The sequence below is a fragment of the Colius striatus genome, chromosome 7 (genome assembly GCF_028858725.1).
Source record: "Colius striatus isolate bColStr4 chromosome 7, bColStr4.1.hap1, whole genome shotgun sequence".
NCBI lineage: Eukaryota > Metazoa > Chordata > Aves > Coliiformes > Coliidae > Colius > Colius striatus.
This window is the reverse complement of record NC_084765.1, coordinates 36,085,904-36,106,960: the sequence shown is the minus strand read 5'-3', so window position 1 is coordinate 36,106,960 and position 21,057 is coordinate 36,085,904. Positions and strand designations below refer to the sequence as shown.

Below are 21,057 nucleotides of genomic sequence, written 5' to 3'. Positions count from 1 at the left end.
TCACTACTTGGTATCAGCAAGAGGTGATCCTCACAGCACCATTGCAGCAATGGGCAACTCCTGACAGCCAGAGCTCTGCCTGCCTGTGGCCCACTCATTTTTCCAGCACAGCCAAGGATCCATCCCTCCTCCTCCTCCTGCTCTTCCCATCCCACTCGCCCAGTTCCAGGACTCAGACATATGGAGACATTTCTTGATGAAACCTATCAGTGGGTGAGTGGCAGCTGAGCAGGTACCGAGCAAGATGCAGGGCCAGACAGCAGCCAGGGGGGAAGGCAGCGGGTGAAGGGAAGGTGCCTCGGGAGGAATACTCACAAAGGGCTGCTTTCATTAATAAAACATTCCCCCCTCGGTCGCCTTTTGATTTGGGTGTAAGTATTAACCCCATCTGCCCAACAGCACGCTACCTACCAAGTCATGTCTGCCGAGAAGGGCCATCTGACATGTCCACTCTATTGCTATGCTTCCCCCTGCCTGTGCTCCTCAGCTCTCCAGACTCTCTCCGAACAGCTCACCAGCTTCACTGGGTCTGCCCTCGTGAAGAGACTCTCTTCCCACAACATAGATTAGACCCAGTGCAAATAGGCTTAGTGAAAATACCATTTCACTATTAATGCCCACTTTCCCCCCCTCCACCCCACCTCCTTCAGGCTCTCTCACACCCAGAAAGATTATAACAAATCCCAGTCACCTTATGCCCCTCATAACTGCTGCTCCACTCTTTGCCCTGCACGCCTTTGACTGCGAGTAGAGAGCTGGGCACAAGGTAGTACTTATATACACAAACACACACACACATACATCTAGTCAGCATTGGAGATGTTCATCTGCAGAACAGAGACTTCCCTGCACAGCCTCTCGCCTCGTCACGACACCACAACCTGTCCCTCTCCGCTGTAATTGCAACGCCTGGTCCTTGGGCAGCAGCAGAAAGTTGCAGCAAATCCTGTGTTGGTTTAAGCATGATCTGTCCTTTCCAAATTGGTGGGGGGTTGCTTTTACATCGCTGAGATGTGTCTATTCTCTTTCTGTTTCAAGTAAAACCGAGATGCAGAGATGCCTTCGAACAGACAGCCCCTTCATTTTTCCAGAGGTGTGTTTTAATGAGTGATTCGCCTTCCAAAAAGGGGCCGGCAGAGGGGAAGGACAGCAGATTCTCCACACAAATTCAATAGCTGGTAGGTTGCCATGGGCTAAAGCATTTCTTTGCACACATGAAGGGAAGGGACTCCAGAGCACTAAGGGTTTTGCCTCCCATGAGTTATAGCTCTACCCTTCAAGAGCGGAATAAATGCTTTATCCCATTGCAGCCTGCGATGTATTCTACATAGATGGATTGATTTCCCCTATTGTTCTTAATAAATCCTGGCGCATGAAGAAACTCGCTGCACAGCCATTTTTCCTGCCTTGTTCTACCTTGCAGAAGTAATAAGGGTCAGATGTGACTGCAGTGGGAAGCAAAGGCCGTACGCAAGGCGGTTCTTTGCTGGCTGCAGCGAGTGTGTTCGCAGGGGCTTGCTGGGTGCACACAAACAACACTCTTTTCTCTGTTTACTCCCTCTTTTAGTCTGTCTGAAGAAAAGGGGAGAGGGGGGAGGCTGCTCTGTGAGCTGAGCCTGCACAAGCCCCCCTGCTCTGCCCAGGGAAAGGCTCTGGCCCTCTGCGACCGGAGCTCTCACAACGGCTGACAAATGCAGGGCTGAGCCCTGTGCTGATATAGAGCCTCCCCGAGCATACCCTGCTCTCTGCCGTGCCCCCTCCAGCCCACCCGTCCCTGCCCACGTCCCAGCTGAGAGGAACTCACACCACCAGTTTGGGGGCTCCTCTGTGCTTTAAAAATTAAAAAAAAACCTGAAACACCAAACCAATCCCTGTCTCAGTGACTCCCATCTGTGCAGTTCAGCCCCCCAGGCTGCTGTTGAAAGGCTCACTCCCTCCCTATCACCTTTTCTACTCACAAGCTTGACACCCATCCTCTTTTCCTGCTCCAGGAGGGCGTTTGCTGGCCATAGTTTCATTGGTGCCCAGCGCAGAAGCACTGCTGAGCTCCAGCGAGCAGGTGGCTTTGCACAGACCCACCTTGGCCACCTGCCTCCAGCTCCATCCAGGCTCCCTGGATTAACACTGCTGGCCTTCTCTAGCAGCAGCTAACCACTGGCCTCGTCTCAAAAGCCTGGCTGGGACATTTGGCTGCGGGAGGGCACTATCAGGTAAAAGAGCTGGTCTCCCTTGCACAAGTTGGACTTGATCCTTCAGCAAGGCTCCCAGGGACTCACCTCTCCTCGCCCAGGTGGAGACGTCCCAGCCCCTTCTCAAGGCATCCCACTCCGCGAACTCGCAGTCACGTCTGATTAAGGAAAAGAGAATTTGTCTCAATTAGGAAGAGGCTCCCATATGCACGGACGGATGTCAAATAATTACTGTGTGTCACTCACGGCCAGGGAAAGAGACCTTAAATTTGGGCCAGTGCGAAGTGGCGCGCAGAAGCGCGGGTGAGTTACGGCCCTCGGCACGCTTCAGAGCGCACCTTGTGCCAGTGCTTTCGAGCCCATCCCCTCGGCTGAAATACACCCAGCCCCGTAAAATACAGCCAGGCACGACCCCAACCTCTAATAAGGAAATAAACCTGCGTTGCCAGAGCCCAGAGAGCAACACTGTCTCTTTAATTTTCTCCCTGGCTATCTCATCCTTTGCACAAACTCTTTCCTCCCCGTGGCTTCTTCCAGCCTGGTGGGCAAAGTGGGAAAACATCATTAGGGAGGAAAAACAATTTAGTTTGTTAATCAGTATCCAGTGGTGGGAAACAAGAAAGACAGAGAGCAGGGCTGGCGGTTAGGGCTTAGGAAGGGCCAGCACAAAGCCCACCATTCATGACATCTGGGGCTGGGATTCTCATTGAATTAAACAGACACAAAGAGCAGAGGCATTTCATGCTCTCTTCACAAGAATTATCATATCTCCCTGGCACTAGGAAACCTTCGGCACGGGAGAGGGGAGAGAGAGAGAGAGAGAGAGAGGGGAAAGCGGGCAGGCTGGGTAGAAATATGGGGCAGGGTAGAGGAGGCTTTGTTCCAGGGTTGGATTTATGGATGGGATGCGGCGCGTTGCTTTGCGGGGAGAGACAGGGCCCTGGCGCGCTGGGTCTAATAAGAATCAGCAAATGTGAAGCAGGGGGCCCCTGTGTACCATGAAGCAGGGAAACTCACGTCTGACAGCCCACCAGAACAGCCGCCCGTGTCTCACAGGGCTGTGGAGGGACCCCGACGCTCGTACGAGATGTGTCGTCTCCTGTGTGTGTCAGCGAGGAGCGGGGGGAGAAGGGGAGCGGCGAGGAGTATAAACAAGAGACCAGGCAGCATCGTTCAGTCATGAAAATTAATTAGCTAATGTGCAAACCATGGCTGCCTCTTCCCACTGCCCTGCAAGCGTTCCCCATAAAGCTACGGTGTGTGCAGAGCCTGTGACTGGGAATGACAGGGGCAGATTAGGCAGCTCCTCGGGACACAAGCCCAGCAGCAAGAAACCCACAGCCCGTGCACAAACAAAAAAAAAATGTCAGGAGGGGACGATTAAGGTCCTTGGGGAAGGGGCAGAGCCCAGGGACCAGGAGAAAGATAAACGGGAGAGAGAGGGCACCAAGCTGAGACCAGGCATAGTGTTGCTGCAGCAGCATAAATTGGGCTGGATCTCAAGAAACAGTCATTAATGGGGTCTGGTGGACAGCAAAATCATTTAGGGTTTAGGCTGTGAGCTCTCTGGGGCAGGACCTGTCATCTCCTGCAGGCTCACACTACACAGGCCCAATCCTGCTTGGTCTCTGGGCATCACCAGAGGATCTGCTTTAAGTACAAATTGCTCCACGACCAAGACCTGTGAGCTGCTGGGAGCTTCCCTACAGCATTACCTGAGGGAAAAGGGGACAGATCTCTGACCTCATGTCCCCAGAGTAGCGTGACCCCATGCAGTGGTGCCACAAGCAAATGTTGCTGCCCGGTGATGAAGAGGAGACTTTGTGTGCCCCATCCATGAGCTTTCAGATGCAGCTACGTTACCGTGCTTATTCTTTGCTGGGAACAACCACAGGAGAATGAGCGTGAGGGTAGTGATTGCCCAAGGAAAAATGGAACAGAAAAAGGGCACAGAAAGGGAATGAGGAGATGCAAGAAGCAATTGGGAGGGAAAAACACAGAGAGGAGCCTCTTCGATGCGGGATGTGCGCAGCGAGCAAGGAACACGCAAGAAACAAAGGGATGCGAGGAGAAAGGAGAGGCTGGGATGGGCATCTCGGCAGACATGTGGGTAAAAGTTGAAAAGGAAGCACTAATTAGCACCCAGACCATCACTTCCCATTAATGGCTTGTCACCGTTTCCTTGATGTTGCTGAGAGCAGGGAAGTTGGTATGTGTGATGCTTACCTGTCTCTATCTCATTAACAGAAGTCAGGGTGAGAACAGATGTTTATTGCCTGCACACGGATAGACAGGCCCTTTGCTCAACTGGGATGCAGGAGAGAGGGGGAAACTTCTGAAAGAGATGCTGGTGAAACACAAGCCCATGCTCACATGATGGAAACCCAAATGCAGGACACTGAGAAACCTGTGCTGATGCAGGAACAGCCTCAGGCAGGTACCAGGCTGCAGGAGTCCACAAGGCAAAAAAAGGCTGGGCTACATAATTATAACCCAAAGCAAATCCACTGCTGGCCAGGGGAAAACACTCCGGTGTCAGCACAGGGGTGCCGACAGCAAGGGGCCATGACTGCATCAGGAAAGTAAAACAAAGGACTGCTTACTTCAACCAGAGGCCACTTCAGTAGAAAACAGCCAGCCAAATGCCTTGTTGAATGCCAGGATGGAGAACACCACTACCACCTCCCCTACACACCCAAGGTAAACAAAGGAAAAAGGAAACAACAGCAACAAAAAAGCCATTTCGTGCTCAGATCAATCTGCATTGCACGTAATCACCTCCCAAGTCATTCTCCCAGCAGTTAAAAAAAGAAAATAGATCTCCTACGTAACAAAGACCTGTCCTTTCCTTCCAACATGTGCAATGGCTCCCGTTAGCAACTTGGAAAGAAGGAGTGTGTGAGGTGAGGCGAGGCGAGGCCAGGTCGCCAATCAGCAAGAATCTGGGGGCTGGTGGCACAGGGCTGCGGGTGCGAGGCGAGAGCGCGCCTGTGTGTGCGCGTGCCCAGGGGTGCCCTCACGAGCACACAGACTCACTCCTCAAGCTGAAGGGTCCTCAAGAGCTGGAGCCCAAACCTCCCCAGGAGTGAACGGGGCATAGAAAACATTGAGACTGGGGCTGCAGGAACAAAGGCTTTCCCCTCTCAGCTTGGAAGCATCTTCTTGGCCATCAAGTGTAGGCTCTGTTGACTCCTCCATCTATTCAAACGAGCGCTTTCAATAGCCTGATGGGTCTTTTCTGCTCTGCGCCTTCTCTACCCCCATCTTTGCCATCCCCAACCAACACAGATAACGCCACACGCAAGCTACAGCCCTGAAGAGCCCTCTTTAGATTGCGTGGTCAAGCACTTCAAAGTTAGCAAGCGACCAGTTTATGGTTGTCTGTGCAACCTTAATTACACCTCTCTGTGCAGCCACCCTGGCCAGGGAAAGAGGGAGCACAACAATGGGCTGTGCCAGTGCCATGGCAGCCTCAGGGAGGGGATGGGTGGAGAGAGGCTGAATTAACATCTCATGGGCAAATCGAAATCAGGTGCCCCCCGACTTGCCAGCGCTTGCTTTGGTGCCTTCAACCATGTACATTTTTAATACACAGAAATCACGTGCATTCTAAACATACAGAAAAAAAAATGCATTATTTATAGCTAATAAATAATAGATTGTTTACATAAGCAAAAAGCAAAAAAAACCCCAACCCAACCGCCCAACCAAAACCCAATCATAGGCAAGTGTAACAAATTCCCCTTCCCTCCACCCTGTACTCATCCCTGGCTTCGCCATGCACTGGCAGAGCCCTCTCCAGCCCCGAGCCTCGGCACACGCTCTTGCCACTGTGACACACGGGGCTAACGCCATGTGGCAGCGGCAGAAGGCAGCTCTCGTGGGGCCGGCGTGGAACGGGCACCGCTGGGGCTGGCAGTGCCCAGGCCAATGCACCCACGCTCCCTACACTTTATCCTCCTGGAGGAGTTTTCTCTCTCAGGAGATGGGGCCGTGTTGGAAGGATATGAGGTGGAAGCGGGTGGTGGAGTTGGCTGTAGCTGTCCTCCCACCTTCCCTGGCTGGTCCAGAGCTCTGCAATACAGCGGTGGGAGTCCAGGGCTTCACCCTGCTCGTGGGCTGTTTGTTATTATTCCAGGGAAACAATAAGTTTGAATTTATTTTCTTTTTTCCCCCTCCCAAGAGATATCCAAACAATTCATAATTCAGCTAAACCTGAAAGGAATTTAAGGGACAAAGAACAGGCATTTCTCGAGCCGAAGAGCTTCCCCCGGCCGAATTTCAAGGGCCTGCAGTGAACAATGAGAGTGTCAGAGGTGCTCAAAAAGGAGAAAAAAAGTTCAAGAATCTTTACAATAAAAAGTGTTAGGCAACACAGAGGTCAGAGCCAGCTCCTCCTATAATAAATAGTACAACCATCCTACATTAACCATAGGAGACATTTTAATGCAGTGCCTAGGCTTCGTGCTAATTATACTTTTTCACTGTATTTTGAACCTAAGAAAAAATGTCATCAGTTAATTATAACAGATGAGGGAGTGTGAAGACTTCCTCAATAAATAATGCCTTGATATCTCATATCCAACAAGCTGCGTGCTCTGCTCTGAAGGTGCCCAGAAATATGTCCTCTCAGGAAATATATCAAGAAATGATGGACCCATAAGCTGGCTTTGTTTCCAAGCCTTGATTTTCGGCCCAATAATTAAGTGATTTTTATGGATTGGGGAGAGTAAAGGTCGTGAGACTGCTGGAACGGCGCCAGAAAGAGTCAATGTTTAAAAATAAATAAATCCCTAAATCAAAATGAGATACGAGAGCCCTCAGCGAATTCCCCCCGCGGCTGCACACTCCAGCAGACAGAAGCAGTTTGGTTTCTGGACCCAGGTCCCATCCTTCCTTCGTTCCTAATGTCTCCACGGGAGCCTGGTGTGCACAGCAGCAGCCTGGCTCTCGTGAAACCAGGCCAGCACCAGCCACCTGTCCCTGTGAGGAGCAGGGACCCCATCCCCCTGCTGCCGTCCCACCCTGGGGCAGCCCCTCGCTGCACCCAGCTCTGCTGAGGCTGCTGGGCGTCCGGCGTCCTTACCAAGGTTCCTCAACTAAACCACCTTTCTTTCAGCTCCCTTCCCCACCCGGCACCCCTCACTTCCCGCTCTGAAGAGCTGGGATTTGGCGTGGGAAAGATGTCTTTGGGCTTTTCACAAATCCAGTATCCCCTTGAACCAAAACCAATTAGCCTGGCCCAAGGTCCTGCCATTGAAGGACTGTCCCTTCTTTTCAAACCCCCGCGGGCTCAATTGCTCTAAGGAGCCTGGATGTGAATGAGCAAAGCCCACTTAAAGTGGTACTTAAGGCCAGACCAGGGTGAAGGAAAAGAGAAAGCCTCTATAGGAACAGCGAGCCGAGTTTCCAAGAGACAGCTAACTCCGGAGATTGTGTTCTTTTGCGCACCCCCATTTTCTTTTTTTACCCCCACTCCTGACCTTTCCAGGCAAACGCTCCTATCCAAACCTGAGCCCCTGAATTAGTATTAGATGGCATCTGAAAACGCAAAAGCCAGAGTCTTGTCCCGACTCTTTGTGGCTGCCCAAGTGTGGCCGTGGGCAGTGTGATGGGCCCGGCCTGGCGGCAGTGTCCACTCCAGCCCACACACGTGCGCATGGAGGGACAGCGGGAGGGAAGGAGGGCGAGCAGCCCGAGGTGAGGCTTTTCCAGCTGGCCTTTTGGCAAATGCCCTCCTGAAGTGACCAGGCTTCTGGGCATGAAATGCCGCAGTTCTCAACCTGGAGAGGGTGACTGTGGCCTCACATTGTGAGGAAGCCAGCGCGGGCGGCCACGCGGCCCTCGAGGCCTTCCAGAGGCTCAGGGCGATGGAGGGGCCATGATGTGGCAGCGCGGGCAGCCAGGGTGATGCAGCTGGGAGGAACACGATACCAAAGTAGCACCTTCCTCCCGCCATGGAGACCGCAAGAAAGCGTGTTTCCAACACATAGCCATGCATCAGCCTTCCTCAAAGCAGCAACACCCACCCACTGCCACACCATGGAGCTTGGCCCCTTCTCCAATGCCAGGGCAGGGCGGGTAAAGGGAGGCACTGTCCGCCCACGCCATGGGTGCAGGGAGGAGTGTGAGTCAAGAGAGACAAAAGAAATGGCCAAGCTCGACCTCAAGCATCGAACCCGCCATTGCCAGGTGATTCTGCAGAAATGCCCATTGATGGGATTTCATCCATAACCGAGCGGGAGGGCTTGCATGGCTCTGCTCCCGAGGCGGCTCCTCCCAACTGCCCCTTCTCCACCTACTCCTGAGCCCAGGCAGCTTTAGATTTCCCCAGCTATGTGGTACAAAGTCCCTTCACCTCATGCCTCGAATCAAACCCACTGCACAGCGGCCAAGTTTTAGGGAAAGATGGGAAATAATGAGTTGGAGCAGGAAATGTCCCAGGGCGTCACTTCCCAGGAGTGAAACCCACAAATGCTATTTGCCATTTATCCCCCGATGGCACATGCCGACTTTTCCATTTCTGGCTCCCTCTGCCCATCCCCAGCTCTGCCTGAAGAACAAAGACATCACGGCCCAGCTCCAGAAACCTCACCCACGCTTGGCCTACACTGCATCCTACCACACCACCGGAGAGTCCCACCCAGAGGAGAAAGCCAGCAGCGAGGGCCGGGAGTGCTGGGCCCTGGGCTCTCCTCCCAGCACAGCCCAAAAAGCCGCCTTCCCTTCTGGATCTCAGTAGCTCAGGGGCAAAGATCTATCTGAAACCCAACAGCTACACAAACAGTGCAAAGAGCTGAGCCACAGAGCAACCTGTGCATAGCCAAAATCCACCCCCGGCCCAAAGACGGAACCTTGGGGACTCTCCTTCCACCACAGCACTTCAAAAACAACAACAAAAAAGAAGACAGCAAGCAGAGACGTGGCAGTGGACTGCCAGGGACTCTCTCAGTGCAGCGGGTGTTTCACAAGCAGGGGTTTACTGGGGGGGCTTTACCCTCCTCCTCACCCCCCACCCACGTGCACACGAGCTGGGGGATGCTCGTGCCACCGTCCCCCACCACTCACTGCCATGTGCTGGGGTGACTGTGGGGGGGCCACGTCCACTCCTCTCCCAATACCCGCAGGTCCATGCCAACCACGGGGGCAAAACGGAGGAATTGGAGCGTTGGTAAAAATGCAACCACAGCTTCTCTCTCCCAGAAACTAAAGGCCAAATTGCCTAGACCCTGCCTCAGTGCCGCTTTGGGGGAAACTACTCAGGGATAAGCAAACCAAGCCCAACGGCCTGGGGAGAAAAAGCAACAAAACCCTGACAAATCAGCTCAGAGCAGGTGATTTTGGGGAGGAAAAAAAAAAACCCATTAGGAGTCAAGGGTGGTTTCTGCCCAGCTGGTCAAATGGCAAGGTGAAAACGCTGGCATCGGCCCTTTGTAAGAGTTTACATGTCGACACGGATTGCCACACGTCCATTTTATTTCAGAGGATTGTCTGTGTCTGTATTTATATACACACACACAAAGACTTTTATTATATGTGTGTGTATTTAATTCCTTTTTTTTTCTCTCTTCTCAGGTCCTCTATTTTTTTTTTTTACATTTTCACCTTTTAGCAATTACAAAAGCCAGGAACAGAAATACCTCCTGGGTTCTGCCAGTGCAGGAACACTCCCACCAAACAGATTTTCTCTACCACGCTGGTCGAATGATTCCTCCTGAATTATATTCATTAGGAATTTGAATGTTTCTTTCCTCCATCCCCCCCATCAAATCATTACTCCGGAATAAATGCATTCATCAACCACCTTGCTCAGTTCCCTCTTGCTTTGTTCAGCCGAGTTTTAAAGCATCTCCACTGAAACCCTTTGCACCTGACTCGATGCTGGTGTATGGAAGGAGTTTGGGGGTGAGGTTGGGGGGCAGGGGAAAAAAACCCACCCCAATCCATTAAATAAGAGAAGAATTGAGTGGCAGTCACAAGATTGTGGAAATAATTGGAAAATCATTTCTTAAAAATGACCAGCATAATTAAGGAGGGAAAGGACTACATTCTCTCCTCCCCACCTCCGATCTCGTCCACAATTTGTGGGACTGCATGGAGCATGCATATTCCAGATGGGCTGGCGAGAAGGAGGTTGGCTCTTAACGCCACGTCTTGCTCTGCCTTTGGAATGAATGATTCATTCGGATCTCGCCGAGACTCGGTGCCACAGTCGAGTTACATTTCTAGAAAATCCGTATCTTTAATTCTGGCGCTGCGTGTGGGACCCAGCAAATCATGGAATTACTGCTGTAACTTCGGATTAGTAACGCTCTCTAAATGATAGTCTAATTCCAGGCCTTCATGCTTTTCAGCGTTCACACTCACACCGCCTTTTCCCTGCGAGGCTTCCTGCGGAATTAGTGCTGGCGTCTTCGTCTTTCTCTGCCCTTTTTAATTTCTCCAATGACTTCTCATTAGAATATACAATAACAACAGCTCCTCAGAACTTTTCCTTCTCCCGGTCTAGCCAAATTCAGGCTGAGATCCTTTCTCCTTACTGAGGTTCCAGCACTACTTTGCCGGCCCTGGAAGGGTGCACAGGCACATTTAGCTTTGCGGGCCTACGTGGCGCCTGACGCCATTACCCCATGCAAGGGAAGGCGGAAAATCTGCCTCTGAGGGGCACAGAGGGGCTCGGCCCTACAGTGGGACCCTCTCCCGGGAGCCAGGGATGCACAGTCGCAGAGAAAAGGATGGGGCAGGGTCCCCGTGCTCCACCAAGCCCGGCGTGGGAGCCCGGCAGCACCTTCCCCCTCACGCCCTCATCATCTGCAGCACCGCCCGGGGCGGGGAGGGGGGCAGCGAACCAGCCAACAGCCCACTCGCAACCGCAGCCACGGGAGGCTTTGGGGGGAGTTAATTCTCTGCAGCCTCGCCGGCACTGTCACGGCCCTCGTGTGTTGGCGGCAGCGCGGGGATCAGCCCTGAGGGATGCGAACCGCCAGCGCCGCGCGAGGGGTTGCCGGCGGTGCCCCTCGACATGCCCCGGGGGTGGGCAGGGGGGCCAGGGGGGCCCGGGGGACCCCGGCCAAGGGCGCTCGCCCCCCGCCCGCTGGGAAAACGTGCCGGGGAGGCTCGGCGGAGAGCGCGGTGCTTTGTGTCGCCATGGGAACGGAATGCAGATTTGCCAATTGCTTTTTTTTTCTTTCTTTCTTTCTTTTTTTTTCCCCCTCTCTCTCTCTCTCTCTTTTTTTTTTTTTTTTTAATTATTCGCCAGACATTGTAACACACATTATGTTTCAACTTCTCGGGCTCCCAGCGGAGGTGAGGGAGGCTTTGTGCCTCCCCAAACCCTCGGCATCCAAAGAAGCCTCGAGGTCGGGCGGCTGCATGCCGGAGGGGTGCACCCAGCAGCAGGACCCCTTCCCTGGGCATCCCTCCTCCCCGGAGATACCCCTCGCTCCCCCTCAGCTACGGACAAAAGCAACGGCCACTGCACAAGAAAAGTGATCACGTTATCACCAACTTGACCTTCCGAAGGGAGGCCAGGATCAAACCCAAAGCCGAAGAAAATAAAGAAAGAGGAAGGGAGAGAGGAGCAAAGGGAAAATGTCAAAAAGCCGGGGTTTTTCGAGGTCTGACTCGCAGGCTGGGATCGGGGAGGGCGAATTTATTTGAGGCGGGCGCTCGCTCCCTCCATTCTCCCGCGAGACTCGACACCCCGCAGCCTGGGAACGAATTTCGAGGTGCGTTGAATCGAGTGGGATACCTCCCGGATTTCTTTGGCGACGAAAGCCTCCGCGCAGGGCTCGCTTCCCTTTCCCCGGCCCTCCCGCCCCTCGCCTGTTGCCGCCGAGCCCCGGGCTGCCGCTGCCCGGCGCGGCCCGACGGGGGGGACGCGGAGCCGTAGCCCTTACCTGAAGCCCCGAAAGCGGCGGGTCGGGTCGCCTCTGCACCGCCGGTCCTGGTGCGGCCGCTTCCCCCGGGCGAGCAGGTCTGGAAGTCATTTCTACTTTCGGTTATCTAGCTTTATGATGGCTCCACAACACTCATACAGCTAGATAACCAAAGACAGAAACATCCCTCCGTCGGGGATGCCGGCCATCCGTCTGTCCGTTCGCTCCAGGCTGCGGGCACGGCCGGGGCAAGAGTGGCCGGGAGCTGCCACCGGGAACCACACACAAATAGACAGGGGAAAAAAAAAAAAAGAGAAAAAAAGATAAATACGAGGAAGAAAAAAGACGAGCCGGGGCTGAGGCACGGGCGCACGGCTGGCGGGCGGCACCGGCGGCTGCGGGGCTGCCGAGGCGGGCGGCGGGGAGCCGAAGGGAGCCGTACCGAGCGGAGCCGTGCCGGGGCCGTGCGGGGAGGAGCGGAACGGAGCGGAACGGGGCCGAGCGGAGCCCATCCCGCCGCGGTACCGTCCGGGCGCGCGGCACTCGCGCTCCCGCCCCGCTGCCCAACTTCTACTCCCCTCGCATGGTAATCGCCCCCTTTGGGAAGTGACGTCACGCCGCGCACAGCCAATCCCCGCGCCCACATTTAAATCAGCGCCTGCTTTCCCGCGCTTTCCAGCCCCGGCCCGAACCGGGAGAGAGAGAGAGAGGAGGAGGGAGAGAGAGAGAGAGAGGCGGATGGACGGGGCGGACCGGCACGACACCGGGCGGGACCGGCCCCCCACCGCCCCCCGGCACCGGCCTCGCTCCACCCGCCGCGACTCGCCCCCCGGCCTGTGCTGGAGGGGCTGCGCCGACCAGCGCTCTGCTCTCATCCTCTCCCCGCCCCCCGCCTCCTCCCGCCCCGCCGTGCAGCGAGCGGGGAGAGACGGGCAGCACTCCTGCACGGCCCGGCGCGGGGAGATCCACCTGCAACTAACTTCTCTCTCCCTCTTCGGCACTCCCCTCTCTCCGCTTCCTCTGTCCTCTTCCTCCTCTTCCCTTTCTTCTCTCCCTTTTCTCTGTCTTTCCTTTTCCCCCTCATTTTCCCTTCTGTCCATTTTCCTTCCCAAACCTTCCCCTGCTGCCTTTCCCTGCCTTCGGCCCGCCATGCCCCCCTATCTATCGCACTCCTTTTCACACCCTCCTCTGCGCCGGCAGCACCCTCCCTGTCCAGCCTCGGCACCCGGGGGCAGCCCGAAGGGCCGCATTCCCGCAGCCAGACGCGGAGCCCTCCCGTCCCGCACCGCGCCGCACCGGGGGCCTGGAACGCACCCTCCATCCCGCACTTATCCTCTCTGCCCCCTGATTTTAATTATTTCCCGCACAGGTTATTAACACGATATGCGTGTAGCGACGAATCTGGCACGTACAAACAATAATAACGATAATAACAACGCTGGTAAAATGCCAGGAGGCAGATGCGATTCTGTGGGTGCTTCTCTGAGCTTTCCCGCATTAAAAAAAAAAAAAGAAAATGAAAGGAAAAAAAAAATGTATCGCTCTGCGCTTCTAAACATCGCCTTCCTTTAAATCCGAGGCGAAGGGAAAATGCGAACTGCTGCAAAACGAGGGATCCTCGAGACGAAGCGATTGCTGCGGGAGCGGCGGCGGCTGAGCGCGGTCCGCCGGTCCCACCGGCTCCGACTCTCGGCGAGCTCCGCTCCGGTTATTTATTCCTTCCTCTCCTCCCCCCTCCCCGACACCCCCTCAAAAATTGCGATATTTTAAAAAGAAAAAAATTGGAATAAATAAAGCCTATGAGCTGAATTAGGCTCCAAGCTCACGGACCGGCGCTGCCAGCCCCCGGCGAGCCGCTCTGCTCCCGGCGCCCCGGCCAGCCCGGCCTCCCTGCCCGGCTCCCGGCCACCGCCGCTACCCTTCTGCCTCCTGCCTAACGACAGACGGCCCCTGGGGTGCTCCGGCCGCCCCGACGGGGCTGGGAACGGTGAGGAGGAATCTTTACTCCATCCCCAGCCCCTCGGTACCTTCCGCGCTGCCCGGAGCAACTCGGGAGGGGGTTTGGCCGGGGGTTATTTTAATTTGCCCCGGAGAGAATGGGGTATATAAAAAAAAAAAGAGCCACGAATCGGATCTGCTTAATTTTCCGGCCCTGGATTTTCTCCTAATTTATCGCAGTCGCTGTCAGGGTGACCCTGCCAGCATTCCTCCCGGCTGAGCCGGGGAAGGCGCCTGCCCGAACCGCCACCTCCGAGGGGCAGCCAGGGGTGCGGGGCCGGAGGGGCCAAGCGGACACGGAGACACGGGGGGGGCTTCTCCCGGCCCACAGCTGGCCTCAGTTTCCCCCCACGGCGGGAGATAAAGGCCCCGTTACTCACCGCGGGGCCCCGCCGGCAGCCTCCCCCCGCTCCCAGAGCCGTTCCGGTGGCACTGCGGCCCCGCTCCGGCCCCGCCGGCCCTGCGGCAGCGGCGAAAGGGCCCGAGCTGGCAGAGCCGGCCCCGCCAAGCCGCAGCTCTGCCCCGGTGGCCGCCGTGCGAGCTCTCCCGCCTCCGTGCCGAGCCCCCGGGCCGCCGTGTCGCTCGGGCGAGGATGCTGTAGGTGAGGCCTCGCACCTCGCCGGGCTGGTCGGGGCTGGGGCTGCGGTCCCCTCTCTCTGCCGGGCAAAATGAGGTGATTTTCTTGGCAGAAATACATGAATTTTTTTTTTTATTCGCCCTACTCCTTTTGGGGAGTGCCTTGCTCTGCTCCGAGCCCCTGTCTCCACCTGCTCCATGCAGGCAGAGCCCTTGCAACCTGGGAGAACATTGCAGCTTGTGCTTGGGGTGTTTTGGCTATTTTTCTTTCTAGGCTTTGGGGGGGTTTATTATTATTTTGGGGGTTTGGAGAGGCTAAGATTAGGTTGTTTGGTTAGTTTTTTTTTTTTCTTTTTGGCGCGATTTTAGCAAGATATGTACAAAATGGCTCCTTGGCAGAGTGCAAAACATCAGCCCGGGGAGACATCGGCAGGAGCTACCCGGGCTCCGGCGGGCGCAGCGGGCAGCGCCGGCAGGCAGCCCGTCTCCTGCCGCCCCTGGGCTGCTCTCTGCGGCCATGAGGAACCGCGGGGACCTTCCTTCCTTCCTCTGCGGGCACCCACGATAGAAAACCACCCGCGGGCGGCCCGACGGGACGGGGGCGTGCGGCAGGGCCGGCGCGGCTCTGGCCATGGTGCTGCACCGCCCGCCGGCCCCGCCGCGCCCACCCGCCGACCCTCCGCGCCCACCCGCGGGTGGCCCGGCCCCCGCTGCAGGCGCCCGCCTCGGGTGACCTCAGCACACCGGGGCCGCACCTGGGAAGAGCCCCGGTCACCGGGCCGCCCCTGAATTTCCGAACGTGATCGCCCTGTAACGAGTCCGCTGCCTTCCCCTCTTCTACGTCCTGCACGTCTGACGTCACTTTTCTTTAATTAGGAGAAGTTATTTTTAGCCAACCTGGAGTAACCCCCCGCGCCTCGCCGCCTCGAGTTGCACCTTCTCTTAATTGTTGGGGGTTTTGGGGGGTTGTTGGTTCTGGGGGCTTATCTTTTTTTGCTTTTCTTCTCATAATAGGGGCTTCGCCCAAAAGCGGCTGCTCCCGACGGGCGTGAAGGAAACGCGTGGCTTTGTTTAGCAATTAAAAGCCGCCTCTGAGCAAGTCCCGCCGCTGAAAAGGCAAAGCAGCGGCGTGTCAGCCCTCGGCTGCGCTTTTTTTTTTCTCTCCGGCCGTCGAGGACCGGGACTCAGTCGGGGACGAGGACCGGGACTCAGTTGGGGACGGGGACGGTCCCAGCCCCTCCTGGCTCGGTGGAGCGAGGTGTAGCCCGGCCGGGGGTGAAGACACGTCGGAATGAGCGGCCAGGTATGGGCTCTCAAGCCACCTGCACTGCCATGATTCGAATTTCCTTAAGGCTGAGGCCTAAAATGCGTTTTACTTACAGGGAGATACGGGGGGAAAAAACCACAATAAAAACACAACAAAAAAGCCCCTCAACAAACCAAAACCACCCAGCCAAAGCCCAAGGAAATAAGCGTTCGCACGAAAGGAGTGAGTAGAAAGGAAGAATGAATGGGAGAAAGAGGAAAAAAAAAAAAAAAGGAAAGCCAAAAATAAAAAGAAACAAAAAATGAAAGAAAGAAAAAATTAGAAATTAAAAATGTACATTAAAAAAAATGAAACCAGAACAACAAAAAACAAATAAAAATGATGCAGCAAGGGAAAAAGGAAATAAATCCTCCAGCCCCAGAATCCGGTGGCGGATCGGGACACAGGCAGCGGCGGCCACACTGCTGCTCCTCGGCGGGAAATCTGAGCAAGGGAGCAGAGAGCCTCGGTGCTTTCCCACCCTCCTCCCTCCCTCCCGAAACGAGGCCCCGCTGCAGCATCCACTGCACCGGGAGGAATTGCTTCCCCTGAGCCTGGGATTTCTCCCACGGCCTAAAGCCTGGATTCCCCGGTGGGCTCGGCCGCGTCCGTGCGTTTTGTCCGCTGCCGCCGCCCTGGCCGGCGAGCGGAGACGTTCCAGGGCAGCCCCCCGGCAGCTCTTGGCCCCTGGACCTCGCCGCCCCGTCGGGGCTCAACCCGTCCTACGTATCGCTGCCGAGCTGCAGCGTCCGAGCAAGCCGGGGAACGCACCCCCGCTACTAAAAGGTTCCCTCCGTGTCTCCTTGCCACGGGTGGGCCGGGGTGAGGCGCGGGGCGGTCCCGGACCCGATCCCGCGTGGTGTCGGCACCTGCGGGCGCCCAACTTCCCTGCGGGGACCTACCCAGCTTCCGTCCCTCCATCCCTGCCTCTCTCCTCCCCTCCGGCAGCCGCTGTGTTGTGTGCCTGTATCCCCGGGAGGAAAATTCCCCCGCGCTCTCCCGCCTACCCGGGGCCGCCCCGCCGAGGTGGCGATGCCCGGCCGCGACACTCACTCTTGCTGCCGTGCCGAGGGCAGGACGGAGGTCCGCGGGAGAAGCGGGCGGCGGGGGTCAATCCCCCAACCCCCCTCATCGGTCAGAGGGGCGGGTAGGGTTTCCCGCGGTCGAGCAGCGGCCCCCTGCCCCGGACAACGGCCGGCGGGGGCGGCGGGGGCGGCTCTGCGCGGGCTCCTCGCGTCTTCCCGGTTGCCGCCGGTGCCGGCTCTGGTCGCTGGCCGGGAGCTGCCGCCGCCGGCAGGCTCTGCCCGCACTGACGTCAGCCCGGCAGCCTCCTATTCACTCCAACCATGGCGGAGAGGAGGAGGAGGAGGAGGAGGGAGAGGGGGAGGGGAGGAGGCGGGAGGAGAGAGAGAGGGAGGGAGGGGGAGAGGAGGAGGACGGGAGGAAGGCGGCGGTGGCGGCGGGGGTTGGTGGCTGGCAGGCTCCGCCGAGCAGAAAGCGCAGCCCCTCTGCCTCACCCCTTAATTACCCCCCGAGGATGGGGCTGCGCGGGGAGGGAGGGGCCGTGTCCCCCCACCGTGTGTCGTATCCCCCCCCCGGCCCCCGGTGAGACCCTCCGCCGCTCGCTCCCGCGGGGCCGCCGCCGCTCACCTGGGCTTCCCGCCGGGGACTCCGCTGTGACCCCCGGCCTAGGGGAGCGCTTCTCCGAGGGGGAAACCGGGCCCGGGCCCCGCCCGCAGCCCGGGCACCCCCCCTGCCATTTAGCCTTTCCCCCGAGGACCCCGCTCTTAACCCCGCCACGGCGAGCAGGGCCGGGGCTGCGGCCGCCCCCTGCCCTCCGCCGCCCCGGCCCGGCCCGGCCCGGCCCCGCTGTCCAGGTGCTGAACGCGCCCGCGGCTCCCGAGCACAGCGCGGCACGGCCCGGCCCGGCCCGCTGCAGCCGTCGGACACAACCGAGGCCCCCGCTGCCCTCGGGGTGCCTGCCCGGCACGGGAGGCGAGGGGAGGGGATCCCTCCGGGAGCCGCTACCGGGCCTGGCCATCCCCGTCCCGACGGCCAGGCCGAGCCTCGGCGAAAGCTTCGCCCCGACAGCCTCAGATAGCTGGCAGAGGGGCGAGGGCACGGCGGGAACCGTCTGAGCCCCCTCCTCCGCTTCCCCTCCATTTCCACCTCCCTCATTTGCTTTACAGAATCACACACACACTGCCTCGCCGACAGCCTTTTCAGGAAGGCAAAAAAAAGCTCCCCCCAAACCCCCCGCCCGATCGCTCCTGGCACACCTGCACTTCGCCTCCGACCTCTTCTCTTCCTTCCTCAGAGTAACTCGGCTCCTATTTTTTGGGGGTTTTTTTTAATCTCCATTTCACTCCGTCGCAGCCCCGAGGCGGCTTTGGAGAGCCTCTGGCCGCCCCGATGAATACCCAGGGATCCCCGGACAGGATTGCTGGGTAGGGAAAAAAATAACCCGGCGGAGCCCGAGAGAGCTGCAACAGCCGAACACGCCGCCTCGCCTTTACAATCGCGTTCTTAAATTCCCCCGTTATTTTCCTTTTTGCATCTACGAGTTGCCTCGAAAGGACGCAGAACCCCAAACGCCACCGCCAGCAGGAACCGGAGCTCGTTGCCAAATTCCGTAGTATTTTATTTTAAAAGCAATTAACACCATTAAAAAAAAAAAAAAAGAAATAAAAGCGTCTTCTCCTCTTCCCGGGGAGTGTAAGAAATCCTTTTGCTCACCCAGAGTAGAAAACCTAATGGCATTGTCGTTAAACACGAAAAGGAGAATATTGAGAAATCGCAACACTCCCTCCCGAGCGCTCCCCCACACCCCCCTCCCCCAGTTTATTTGCCCTAATAATTAATTCACGAGAGCTTAACTTCGGGGTAACCCTGCGGTCTTTTCATTAAAAAATCCCCGCGTTTCCTATTGAATTCGCTTTGCTCCATTGTCGCTGAAATGAAGACGCCAAACCAACTTTTAGCCTGAGCATTTTCTCACCAGCCCAAAGAAAAGTCTCTCTCCTTTTTCTTTTCTCCGATTTTTTTTTTCTTTCTTCTTTTTTTTTTTTTTAAATTTTATTAATTCAAGCACCCAGGCGATGGACGTGTCCTGCAATTTAACTACTTTCAAATTCTTTGTTCAGGTCCCACCGGGGCTCTATTGTCACCCTATTGAGAGAGCTTATTGCCAAGTCAAGCCTGAGCGAATTGAGACACACACGGGAGGAGCCCCGGGGGCCGGGAGCGGGCTCCGGGAGCTGCTCGCCCCGGGGGCACCCCGGCCTAGCCCCGCGGGAGAGGACAGGCCGCGGGGCAGGGGCTGCACGCACCCCCCCGGGCCGGGACAACAGGCATCGATCTCCCCAGGAGCCGCGGGAGACCGGCCCGGGGATGGGGGACAGCCCTGGGCCTGAGTGACCCCAGGATCGGGCTCCTTCGCACCCGCAAAGCACCCCACTCCCCTCTCCGCAGAGCCGGCACCGCCCGTGCCAGCAGCGCCCGGGCGCCGGTACCGCCGCTGCAGGCGAGCGGGCGACTTACCTCGGATGCCCGCGGTGCCGCCAGCCTCCCTCCCTCTTCAGTTCTCCCTTAATCCCGAAAAGGAGGTTCCTCTCAACCTCACCCGCCATCCCAACCGCTATGCTCTCCGTCCCGGAGCTTCCCCTCGCCCTCTCCATCGTTCACTTTGGGAGCTCCGGGGCTCGTCTCCCGAGCAGGAAAACAGCGGGATGGGGCGGGAGGGAGGGAGGCTGCTTCTCTTTTTCATTTTCTTTCTCCTTCTCCCCTTCCCGTCTCCCCTCTCCTCCCCCCAAGCCTGGAAAAGGGGCTGCGAGCTGGAAAAGGGGGTACGAGCTGCACGGGGAGGTTTATTTCAGGAGAAAAATGCTGTAAGAGAGGTGCTGGGCACGGATTCCCACGTAAGCCCGTACGTCACCTATCAAAAATGCCTCTTTCTCCCGTTTCTTGGCTCCCGAGGGAGGGGACCTGCTGAGGTACCTCTGCTTGCGAAGGTGGGGGTTTAAAACCCCGGTAAAACCCGCAACCTCGTTAAAATAGGCTTCCTCCAGCCGAGAGGGAAAGGCAGAGCAGGAGAACGCCGGAGGGCAGAGGCCACTTCTCAGCAATCCCCTCTCCGACTCGGGGTGAAGTTTGGCGGCGCTCTGATCCCCCAAAACACTCAACCGGAGCCACCCTCAGCCTCTCGGTGCTGAGGGGCGGTGGAGTCCCACGCCACGTCCATCGGGAGGACCGCGGCGGGGACGAGTGGGACGGCGGCCGTCATCCCCCTGTCGCCGCCGCGATCCTCCCGGTGCAACCAGTGGCCTCTCCGAGGGAAGAAGAAGCCCTTGACCCCTGGCCTCAGGGGCAACGGGGTTAAACAAATTCTCACCGCCCCATTATCTGACAGACAGCACCGAGCCCCCGCAGGGGAGACCCGGGCGGGTGTAGGGAAAGTCACAACTCCCGTCACTCGTCCCCGATGGGACGTACCGGCATTGGGGCTGCTTCCCCGCTAGACAAACAAAGGCAAGCAGCGCCAAATGAGATGCCGTCCCGCTCCGCCATCAGTCACCCCGACGGCGCGGGGCTGGCCCCGGCGCGCTCCCCGCGCCCCGACGGCCCCGGGCCCTGCGGGAGCGGCGCGGCACGGCGGCGCCGCAGCGACACCTGGCGGCCGGGCGCGGAACCGCATCACAGCCGCGGCCGCCGCCCGGCGCCGCGCCGCCGCTCCGCCGCAAAACACCGACAGACGCGCCGCGGTGCCGCTGCGGGGCCCGCGGCTGCGGTAGCGGGGAAGGACGCGGCCAAGGGCACCCGGTACCGGCTGCCGCTGCGAGGCCGAGGAACAGACGGCAAGCAGCAAAAAAACAGGAGCCTCCCCTCCCGACCGCGGCAGGACTCGAACCTGCAATCTTCTGATCCGAAGTCAGACGCCTTATCCATTAGGCCACGCGGCCGCCGCTGTGCGGAGGTGCCCGCGCAGTGTACTGAGCGTGCCCGCGCGCGCGGGGCGGGGGAGCGGGGGCGGGCCGGGCCGGGGAAGCGGAGGCGGGAGGCGGGAGGCGGGACGGGACGCGGCGGAACGCGGCGGGACGCGACGGGACGGGAC

The 21,057-nt window shown here is 57.8% G+C and overlaps 1 non-coding gene across 1 annotated transcript; it reads right to left on the bottom strand.

The window, feature by feature from the left end:
- Positions 1-20,832: 20,832 nt before the first annotated feature.
- TRNAR-UCG (transfer RNA arginine (anticodon UCG)) lies at positions 20,833-20,905 on the bottom strand. Its single transcript has one exon. It is a non-coding gene; the product is annotated as a tRNA-Arg (tRNA).
- Positions 20,906-21,057: the final 152 nt, after the last annotated feature.